The sequence below is a fragment of the Bubalus kerabau genome, chromosome 3 (assembly GCF_029407905.1).
Source record: "Bubalus kerabau isolate K-KA32 ecotype Philippines breed swamp buffalo chromosome 3, PCC_UOA_SB_1v2, whole genome shotgun sequence".
NCBI lineage: Eukaryota > Metazoa > Chordata > Mammalia > Artiodactyla > Bovidae > Bubalus > Bubalus kerabau.
This window is the reverse complement of record NC_073626.1, coordinates 152891898-152902335: the sequence shown is the minus strand read 5'-3', so window position 1 is coordinate 152902335 and position 10438 is coordinate 152891898. Positions and strand designations below refer to the sequence as shown.

The 10438-nt window shown below is 37.5% G+C and overlaps 1 long non-coding RNA gene across 1 annotated transcript; it reads right to left on the bottom strand.

Annotated features, from left to right (window-relative positions):
• Window positions 1-5254: 5254 nt before the first annotated feature.
• LOC129647823 (uncharacterized) lies at window positions 5255-7771 on the bottom strand. Its single transcript, XR_008712523.1, has 3 exons — window positions 7524-7771; window positions 7180-7288; window positions 5255-6088 (listed from the first exon to the last, which is right to left on the bottom strand). It is a non-coding gene; the product is annotated as an uncharacterized LOC129647823 (long non-coding RNA).
• Window positions 7772-10438: the final 2667 nt, after the last annotated feature.

Sequence of the window (10438 nt, the reverse complement as noted above, 5' to 3'; positions counted from 1 at the left end):
CCTATAATTTGCCCCTGTTCTTCTCCATAATAAAGTTAGGTTCAGTTCAAGCTACTTATATAAGCAAAGTTATTATTTCATTGTCCAGTTTCTGCCCATAAAATTGATCTATTTAAGGTCCTTTTGTAATGCTTGTCAGAAGAAAATAACATTTCACTGAAACCATGACTAAGTTTGTATTTTCAATGAGCACAATTTTCAACAAACATCTTCATTTTGCTTTGCAAATCTTATATTTAGAGTATTTCTATCTGAAAGAAGAATAATGTCATTAATATTTTCTGCTTTGATCCCCAAAACCCTTGAATATTCTCCATCTCTCCCACTTTCAGGCCACTGTTTTGTTTCAGATTTGCATTAGTCATTTTTCTGACTGTCTGGTGTGCCCTTTCCTATCTTCTCTAACTGCATTTGCTCACTGTACTGTATTTATCATATACCATTCATGGTTTTATATCAAAAATCTCCTCTCCATCATGAGATGTTTCCTGAGGGACTCTCTATTTTAGCATTGACAGACTTGGCCATGAGATCTGCTTCATCCAGTGGAACAAGAGGGGAATAGCACTTACCACTTCTAAAGCCGAGCTTTGACAGAATGCAGTAACTTTTCTCTAGTTCTCAATTTCCCCATCAGTAATATGGGACTGTGAAGAAGGCTGAGCGCCAAAGAATTGATGCTTTTGAACTTGGTGTTGGAGAAGACTCTTGAGAGTCCCTTGGACTGCAGGGAGATCCAACCAGTCCATTCTGAAGGAGATCAGCCCTGGGATTTCTTTGGAAGGAATGATGCTAAAGCTGAAACTCCAGTACTTTGGCCACCTCATGCGAAGAGTTGACTCATTGGAAAAGACTCTGATGCTGGTAGGGATTGGGGGCAGGAGGAAAAGGGGATGACAGAAGATGAGATGGCTGGATGGCATCACCAGCTCAATGGATGGTAGTTTGAGTGAACTTCGGGAGATGGTGATGGACAGGGAGGCCTGGTGTGCTGCGACTCATGGGGTTGCAAAGAGTCGGACACGACTGAGTGACTGAACTGAACTGAACTGAATATGGGACAAATAATGAAAGATAATATAGCTAAACTATTTAACTTATTTCTAGCCCAGTAGTTGCTTAAAAGCTTTTAAAATATATCAATAATTATATAATAATCATTGTTTTCCAATTATTTTAGAAGAAAAAAGCACAAAACAATATATTCAGCCAATAATAGAATAATAGTTATCTGTAACCACTCATCATCTTGAGTGCAAATACTATGCTTCTAATTGTCTTTAGTGAGGATAGCTCATCAGCCTTTATAGGAATGATGGAAGCCCTAGTCCTCAAATTCACTGTTCAAAATAATTTTCGCCTCTAAGGTGTGGTAGAACATTCACAACATGACAGATTATTCACCATTTCCCATAGAACGTGCATTGTCTACTCTTCTTTGAGCCAAAGAATGAAGAGGAGGGAAAAACAGACTTGTTCTGGTTCTATAACAGAATCCATCTTCTGAATCAAGGTTATTCTTGGCAAGAACAATCATTGTCCAGAAAACAATAAAGCCAACTTGTGAAAAATGTTCTTGAATTCCAGCATACACAGAACTGTAAATCACTATTTATGAAGTATCCAATTTTCACTGGTATTTTATATGATCATCATAGTCAATAATAAGTAAAATAGCTGAAGAAACTAATTCAAGTTTTCAGCACTAAGAGATGTGATTCCTAGTTTTTAATGGAAGAGTCACTGGCAGAGTTTATATATGTAATTAATCTACAAGACGAATATACATATTTTTGTTTTGTCACAGGGTAAATTGAAATTTATTTCATGCCTTCAAACAGGTGCTCAAAACTGATTGGAATATGGAATGAAAGAGTAGCTTTGGTTAAACTAGATTTGTTTGCCTCCAAATTGAATGGAAGTGCTCACTGGTTATAATAATAAATTTACTGAAAAATGAATTAATCTATATTCCACTTTAGGTAGGGCATATTGAAGAAAAAAATTCCTCTTTTTAAAAATTATTGCATAGAGAATCAATAAAAAGCACTTTATTTATGTAAATTTTTTTATCTTAACACTATCATATTGTATATAGTTACTGGATCTTAATCTTCTGAAGGCATGGTTAGTCAAGAGAATATGGAAAAACTGACTTTCTATTTTTTCCTTTCTCTCTCTCTCTCCTACTCTCATTCTAAAAGGTTTAGTGGGGAAATTAGGCTATCTGAGCAGAATAATTTAAGAACACATGAGACTGTGGTAGTTGTGACTGTGATAAGAGAACTCAGTTAATGATATTATTCTGAATTGGAGTCTGAGGCTGCCACAGAAATAAGATTATCCTGGACAAGATAACTCTCATTAAATCATTAGCATTCACCCTCTGCCCTCTTGTGGTAGCTATTACTGCTTGACTAATATGGGATGAAGGTTATGAATCAATGAGCAATAATAGATAATATCTAATGTTCCTAAAACAGTGCTTATTAAAATGAATGTGCATTTGTATTAAAATCATTTCTTTCCTTTTCTTTCAGTGATACTTTAATACAATTTTAAATATAACTACTTTAATTTTGCGATTGTACTTTTCAAACCACTTGCATAAAAGTGCCTGATTGGAAATAAACCAGGAGAGCTAATTACAAGCCCCAGATGCTGAAACAGTCTTCCACTCTTCTGTTCGCCGTAATCAGATGGCTTTGTTGTGCTTATCCAGCAATACAAAGAATTTGAGAAAATCAGTGTGTTACATAATTGCTGCATTTATCTACATTTATTGGTTGTATTTTGGACTACTTTAAAGCTGGACAATTCTGCTTTGAGGGATAGATTTATTTTTTCAGACATTGCATTTGTTCAAACATTAATTAAATGTCTACACTTTTTTTGTGAAACACATATAATTAGTAGCACTTCGCCACCCTCCCTTAAGGAAGGCCTCCTATGAGAGCTTTGTGATATGATTATAGGATAGATAAGAACTATATTTTATAAGCTTCTACATAAAAAATCTTTCCTACTTGCTTGTTGATAAGTGAAATGCCACCACTGTAGATTAATTTCCTTGATGTACCTACAGCATGTAAGTGGCTGTATTTGGGGTTGAGGAGTGACCAGGCAGAATGCTGGTGAATCACACACACTCTCTTGCTTTCCTTCTCGCTCTCGCTTTCTCTTGTGCTCTTTTGCTCTCATCCTCCTTTTGCTTTTCTCTCCCTGAACAATGTGTGATTTGATTTGTACATGCAATCTGTGTATGAAATGACTCCTCTTTTCAACAGGCAGGAGAGGCCGAAGGCTGTAAATATTGTTGTCTGTGGCCTTTCCAGAGGGAGTAAAGAAGGTTTCCTCCTTCAAACAGCAAAGAATGGATAACGCTGCTTCAATTCATCAAATAAGGATAGATTAAAATCAGAATTCAGTAGTTTATGATAAAGCTTGCTAACTTAAATCAAGCCAGAGACTTAGTTCATTTCTTCTTTTTCTGTACTTTTTATTGGCTATCCCCTGTCATTTCTATCACTTGGTTCCATTCAGGAGAAACCGGGGTAGAATGGGTTATGCTGTGCTAACAAACATTTCCAAAATCTCAGCTGAAAACAGCAGTGATTGATCTCTCTCTCTCAGTACATGCCCACTGGGTGTCTGCTAATCATAGTTACCGGGCTGTTGGGTAACTTTCCCTCTCATTGCCAATGTCAGAATGAGAGAGCAGTAGAGGCTTGCATTCCTGCAATTAAGTCACATACATAACTTCTGTTCACAACTCAGTGACCAGAAACTCAAGGTCTCTAAGAAATACAGTCTTATCACATGTTTGGGAGGGGAGTAACCTGGAAATACTTAGTGAATAATAGTAATAACTACCACATATGCTTTCTCCAAAAGTATCTCCCAGTTTGAGAAGACAACAGCTTAGTTTGCTGCAATTACTAGAGACTCTTAGCACATGATATTTCTCTGCATCCTATTGTTTTGTTCATTCTTCTAATTTTCCTAGTTTTTCAGTGAATTCATATTCTTTCTTCTATTTCATTGCACTTCCATTACTGTCTGTGTTCCTAGAGTTAACATTCTGGAGGAGGATGTGGGCATGTAAGTGAGAAATAGACAGAGATTTAAGTGCAGTGAAAGGGCCCAGGAGAGTTTCCATGTCACAGAGGTAGAGTTAAGGAAGCTTCCAAAAGGGTGATATTCGCGTTGAAGGGCAGGGATGAGAGATTATTACACTGAGTCCAAACATATTCAAATGCAAGGAGACATGATGAATGCAGGGATATGCTGTTTAGCATAGTCATCTGAAATTCAAATTTTCAGAAAGAGTCTGTTTGGGTCTATCTTGGGTCATACAGCCAGTGCTTGGCTAAAGGAGAGCAGAACATCATGATTGAAAATAACACCAATACTATTTGATGAAAAGAGAGGGCTGTTATCAAAGAAATGAGAGAGAGAGAGAGAGTTAATGTTGGTCAAGGAAAAATAAAATATATATGCATACATAATTGCCCACTGCTGCTGCTGCTAAGTCTCTTCAGGCTTGCCTGACTCTCTGCAACCCCTTGGACAGCAACCCACCAGGCTCCTCTGTCCACAGGATTCTCCAGACAAGAATATTGGGGTGGGTTGCCATTTCCTTCTCCTAATTGTCCACTATGGTAAAGCAATAACAAAAATGACTAGGAATTATACATATAGATATATATCTTCCCTGGTGGATCAGTCATAAAAATTCAGTCTGCCAGTACAGGAGACACAGGACATGAAGGTTCGATCCCTGGGTCAGGAAGATCCCCTGGAGGAGGAAATGGCAATCTACTCCAGTATTCTTGTCTGAAAAATCCCATGGACAGAGGAGCCTGGGCTGTAGTTCATGAGGTCTCAAAGAGGCAGACATAATTGAGCACTGTGCTGCACATACATACATATACATGTACGCACACATACATTCTTTTTCATATTTTTTCCAATATGGCTTATCAAAGGATATTGAATATGGTTCCCTAGTAGGACCTTGTTTATCTGTTCTATATATAGTAGTTTGCATCTGCTAATCCCCAAATCCCAATGCATCCCTCCCCTACCCACCTCTCCATTGACAACTGCAATACTATTCTCTACGAAATATGACTAAGGTTTTGTATATCACATCAAAATGTCCGGATTTCATCCTTAAGGTAAGTAACTAAAGTAACATAATAATTGAGTGACAGATTCAGATTGTAGTTTAGAAAAATCTTTCTTCCTCCCACAGTATTGCAGAAGATGAATTCAGTGGGACATGAAGCAGAAAGTCCTACTGGGGGCTATTGTTACAATTTAGTTGAGATACTTAGAAACAATAGAAGTAAAGGCAAGGAGAGCAAAGATCCAAGATGGGTAGAGAATGTATAATTAGTTGCATTTAGGGATCACTAGTACGGAGAAGACAATGGCACCCCACTCCAGTACTCTTGCCTGGAAAATCCCATGGACGGAGAAGCCTGGTGGGCTACAATCCATGGGGTCGCTAAGAGTCAGACACGACTTCACTTTCACTTTTCACTTTCATGCATTGGAGAAGGAAATGGCAACCCACTCCAGTGTTCTTGCCTGGAGAATCCCAGGGATGGGGGAGCCTGGTGGGCTGCCGTCCATGGGGTCGCACAGAGTCGGACACGACTGAAGCGGCTTAGCAGCAGCAGCAACAGTACAATGGGTGTCAGTAAGAAGGAGACATGCAAGATGACTTATTTTCTGTCTTTGGCCCCTGGGTGGTGCTAGTTACGACAGTGAGCAAAGGTTAGGAGGTTTCCATGAGAAGGTGGGGGTGGCAGTGTGCTCAGTCCCTCACAGCAGCCCTCCCTCCACTATTTGGCATCCTAAAGGGAAATATCTCAAACAGCAAAATTATTATATTAGCAGTAACAGCTGACAAATCTTCCCAGGTGGCTCAGCAGTAAAGAGTTGGCCGGCAAATACAGGAGACACAGTTCCATCCCTGGTTCAGGAAGATCCCTTGGAGAACGAAATGACAACCTGTTCCAGTCTTCTTGCCTGGGAAATCCCATGGACAGAGGAGCCAGGTGGGTTATAGTCCATAGGGCTGCAAATGAATCAGACACAACAGCGACTAAACAATAACAATAGCTGACAAAGTGGGCCACAACTAGGCTCATGCCATTCTTAGGGATGAGTTGATCATGGTATGTTCAATTTGTGTTGATTCATATATCAAGAATATACAGTGGGGGAACTTCCTTGTGTTCCAGTGGTTAAGACTCCATGCTTCCAATGCAGGGGGCACAGGTTTGATCCCTGTTTGGGAAACTAAGGTCCTGCATGCAGTGCAGTGTGTTCAAATGATAAAAAAAAGAATATACAGTTTGCATGTCCTATAAAATTTAGAGAAATATTTTTAAAGAACCAACCTTTGGAAATGACTTAAAATCACCAAATTATTGAATGCTGATATATAAAATGGTAATTGATAAGTAAAGAAATATAATTTTCAAAATGAAAAGAAAAAAATGCTTTCAGCTGCATCCTTGCCTTAAAAGGTAGAGCAACGTTTCAGTCATCACAGTGCTCATGAAGAGTATCTGCAGACACCTCCATTTTCAAATATCTTTACTCTTTTCCTTCACTCATCTCATAAATTAACATAAATACCAAGTTAAGTGGGTCCCTGGATTTCAAAATTAATTTTCAGCTTCCTCTTTTACACTCATGCTTGGCCACAACACTATAAAACTAGATCTAAGTCTCTGCCTGTCCTGGGAAGCACTGAATGATCTTTCTGTATTTCCTTAAATGTCACGGCCATATACCTAAACCTCACAGTCACTTTAAATCCATTGTAAAGCACCATAGGATACTCAGAAATAACCACTTTAACAAATTCAAACATAACGTAATTAAACTTCAACGTGGATGTGCCTTTCAATTGTGATGATTTGAGCTGAAGTTAGAAAAAATAGTCATCATTTATTCATTTATTTATGCATGCACTTGTTCTGAAAATATTAAGACCCTTTAATGTGGAAGACCCTGGAAAATGAAACTATGAACCAGAAAGTGCAAGACAAAGTATATACTTGAATAATAAAAATATGACATGAAATGTATACTGAGTCACAACAACTTGAGGTAAAAATCCATAATAAATTCCATTACACCCCACAAAGAGAAAGTTACCTTTTCAGCTTCCTTTTTAAGAGGCATGATACTGTAAAATTTGGTTTTGTTTTCAGAGAAAAATTAAAAGTGAAGGAGGAAACAAGAAAGTAGCACAGTTGTGGTGAGGCTGTAGAGAAAAATAAACGTAAAAAACACGTGGTTACATAAAAATGGGTATTGCTAAGTTTTTCTTTTTAAAATCATTAAGCCGGAATGTTTAATGACAATTTTGTATGTAGAGGAATGCTTTAAATTGAATTCTAAGATTAAAACTTTGAGAAAGTATCAGCTGATTCCAAACGCTAGAACCAGCTCTCCATTATTTCACTCTGACAATATTCTCTTTATGTGATTCTACTTACTAGACCACAAGCATACTTTCACCAGTGCCTTACTTCAGCTGGAAAGAATTAACTTAGCTTAGTTAGCTCAGTGCTATAACAAATTATCACAGTCTGGGTGGCAAACAACAGACGATTTCTCTGGCAGCTGGGAAGTCAGAGATCAAGGTGCCAGCAGATTTGTTTTTTGCTGAGGATCCTCTTCTTACAATGTGGACAGCTGCCTTCTCACTGTGTGCTCACATGGCCTTTCCTAGGTGTGTGCACACAGAGACAGAAGGGGCTCGGGTCTCCTCCTCTTATAGAGCACTGATTCCATACTGGAGGCTCAATCCTCATGACCGCATCTGAACCTAATTACTTCCCAAAAGCCTCACTTCCAAATACCATCTCATTGGAGATAGGACTTCAACATATGAATTTACTGGAGACACAAACATTAAGTCCAAAGTACAAGTTAACAGAAATCATAAATCTTAAGAGAAAAGAATAAAAATGCAAATGATGATTTAAGTGTTTCCTTCAGGTCACAAGATAGGATATGCAAAAGTCTACTATAGGAGGCAAAGGAGCTTTGGACAAATGAGGTATAATTTATCTTGTAACTCCATTTGTACATAATAAAACATTTAAAATGGGCTTCTCTGGTGGCTCAGATGGTAAAGAATCTGCTGGCGATGTAGAAGACTCAGTTTTAATCTCTGGGTCAGGATGATTCTTTGGAGAAGGGAATAGCAACCCACTCCAGTATTCTTGCCTGGAGAATCCCATGGACAGAGGAACCTGGAGGACTGCAGTCCATGGAATCGCAAAGAGTTGGACAGTACTGAGTGACTAACACTTTCAGTTCACCTTCAGAACAAACATTTTAAATAAATACTTATTCTGATACAATTTTGAGCTTATAGAAAAATTTGTAAGAATAATACAAGGACTCCCATATACACTCCACCCAGATTCGCCTCTTGTTTTGTTGTTACTCAATTTGCTATGTCTCTCTCTCCCTCACTTCTTCTCCTCCACCTTTTCTCTCTCCCCCTCTCTCATCTTTGAATCTCTGTTTATCAGATCAGATCAGATCAGATCAGTCGCTCAGTCGTGTCCGACTCTTTGCGACCCCATGAATCGCAGCACGACAGGCCTCACTGTCCATCACCAGCTCCCGGAGTTCACTCAAACTCACATCCATCGAGTCAGTGATGCCATCCAGCCATCTCATCCTCTGTCGTCCCCTTCTCCTCCTGCCCCCAATCCCTCCCAGCATCAGAGTCTTTTCCAATGAGTCAACTCTTCGCATGAGGTGGCCAAAGTACTGGGGTTTCATCTTTAGCATCATTCCTTCCAAAGAAATCCCAGGGCTGATCTCCTTCAGAATGGACTGGTTGGATCTCCTTGCAGTCCAAGGGACTCTCAAGAGTCTTCTCCAACACCACAGTTCAAAAGCATCAATTCTTCGGCACTCAGCCTTCTTCACAGTCCAACTCTCACATCCGTACATGACCACAGGAAAAACCATAGCCTTGACTAGATGAACCTTTGTTGGCAAAGTAATGTCTCTGCTTTTGAATATGCTATCTAGGTTGGTCATAACTTTCATTCCAAGGAGTAAGCGTCTCTCTTTATATCTATATACAAATACATATTCACCTATATATGTATATACTCCTTTTTTCCAATCCACTTAGAAAAGTTGGAAATAATATACCCATTCATTTCTAGGTATGTTGGAATATATTTCTTAAAACTAGACATTATTGACCCAATCAAAATTTAATTATAAAAGTCATAATATTTGAGTGATACAATAATATCTAACCTACAATTTATAGTTCTTTTTAAATTATTTTAGTAATGTTTTATACTATTTTATTTGTATAAATAAAATAGCTGGTCAATACTCCAGATTAATACACTGCATTTATTTGTCAAGTTTTTTAGTTTTCTTTAATCTGAAACATAGACTCAGTCTTCTTTTGTCTATCTTGACCTTGACATTTTTAAAGTGTACAGCATACTCATTTTAGAGATTAACAAGCCTGATACAGAAATGATGTTGTATCCTTCTCAGTTCAACATGTCAGAAGTATATAATATTAATTTTAATATTGATGGTAATTCTGATCACTTGGTTAAAGAGTTATCTGCTAGATTTCCTCCCAGTATATTTTATACATTATTTTTAAAATCCTCGGAAGTGATTTCCAGTAGTTAGTTATAGAAGTTTGTTTCTTATTTTCAATTATTTAAGAATACATTGCAAAGAGTTCTAAATACATTCTACTGTGTGACCTTAAACCACATCCTAAGAATTAGACAAAGCAGTTAAAAATAGACCACTTTGTGGTGGTTCAATTAATTAGACAAATATTTACTGTCACTCTGAGAGAGATATTACAGTACTTAAAAGATACCTTAGGCAGGTTCTAATTTTAATGGAGCAAAACAGTTTCACGAGTATCTATTCTGCCTCATTTAAGTACAAAATGCCTCGGAAGGTACACAAGTAAACATTATAATAGTAAAAAACAGATATTTAACCAGATTAGGACAAAGTCAGGTCTTTAAAAATATGAGGTGTAGGAGGAAAGCATTTCCAATGGAATAAAATCCAAAAGCAAGAAAAAATATATATAGATACACAAATGGATACATACAAAAATAAGAATTGAACAGATAAAACAAAGTGTTGAAAGTATTTAATAAAGATGGAATCATAGCTACCAGCATGCTAGAAAGAAGTAGAAATACGCTTGTTTGACAAGCATATGTATATGATTCATAGTAAATTTGAAAAGGTAGATTGAGTGCAGTAGGTAGAGAACTTTGATAAAAACAAGAATAGACAGTTTTTCATTCAGTAATGGAGAATCACTGAAAGTTTTTACCAGAACACAGCTTTTATTGGTATTGTATTTAGATATAGAAACAGAAATGGA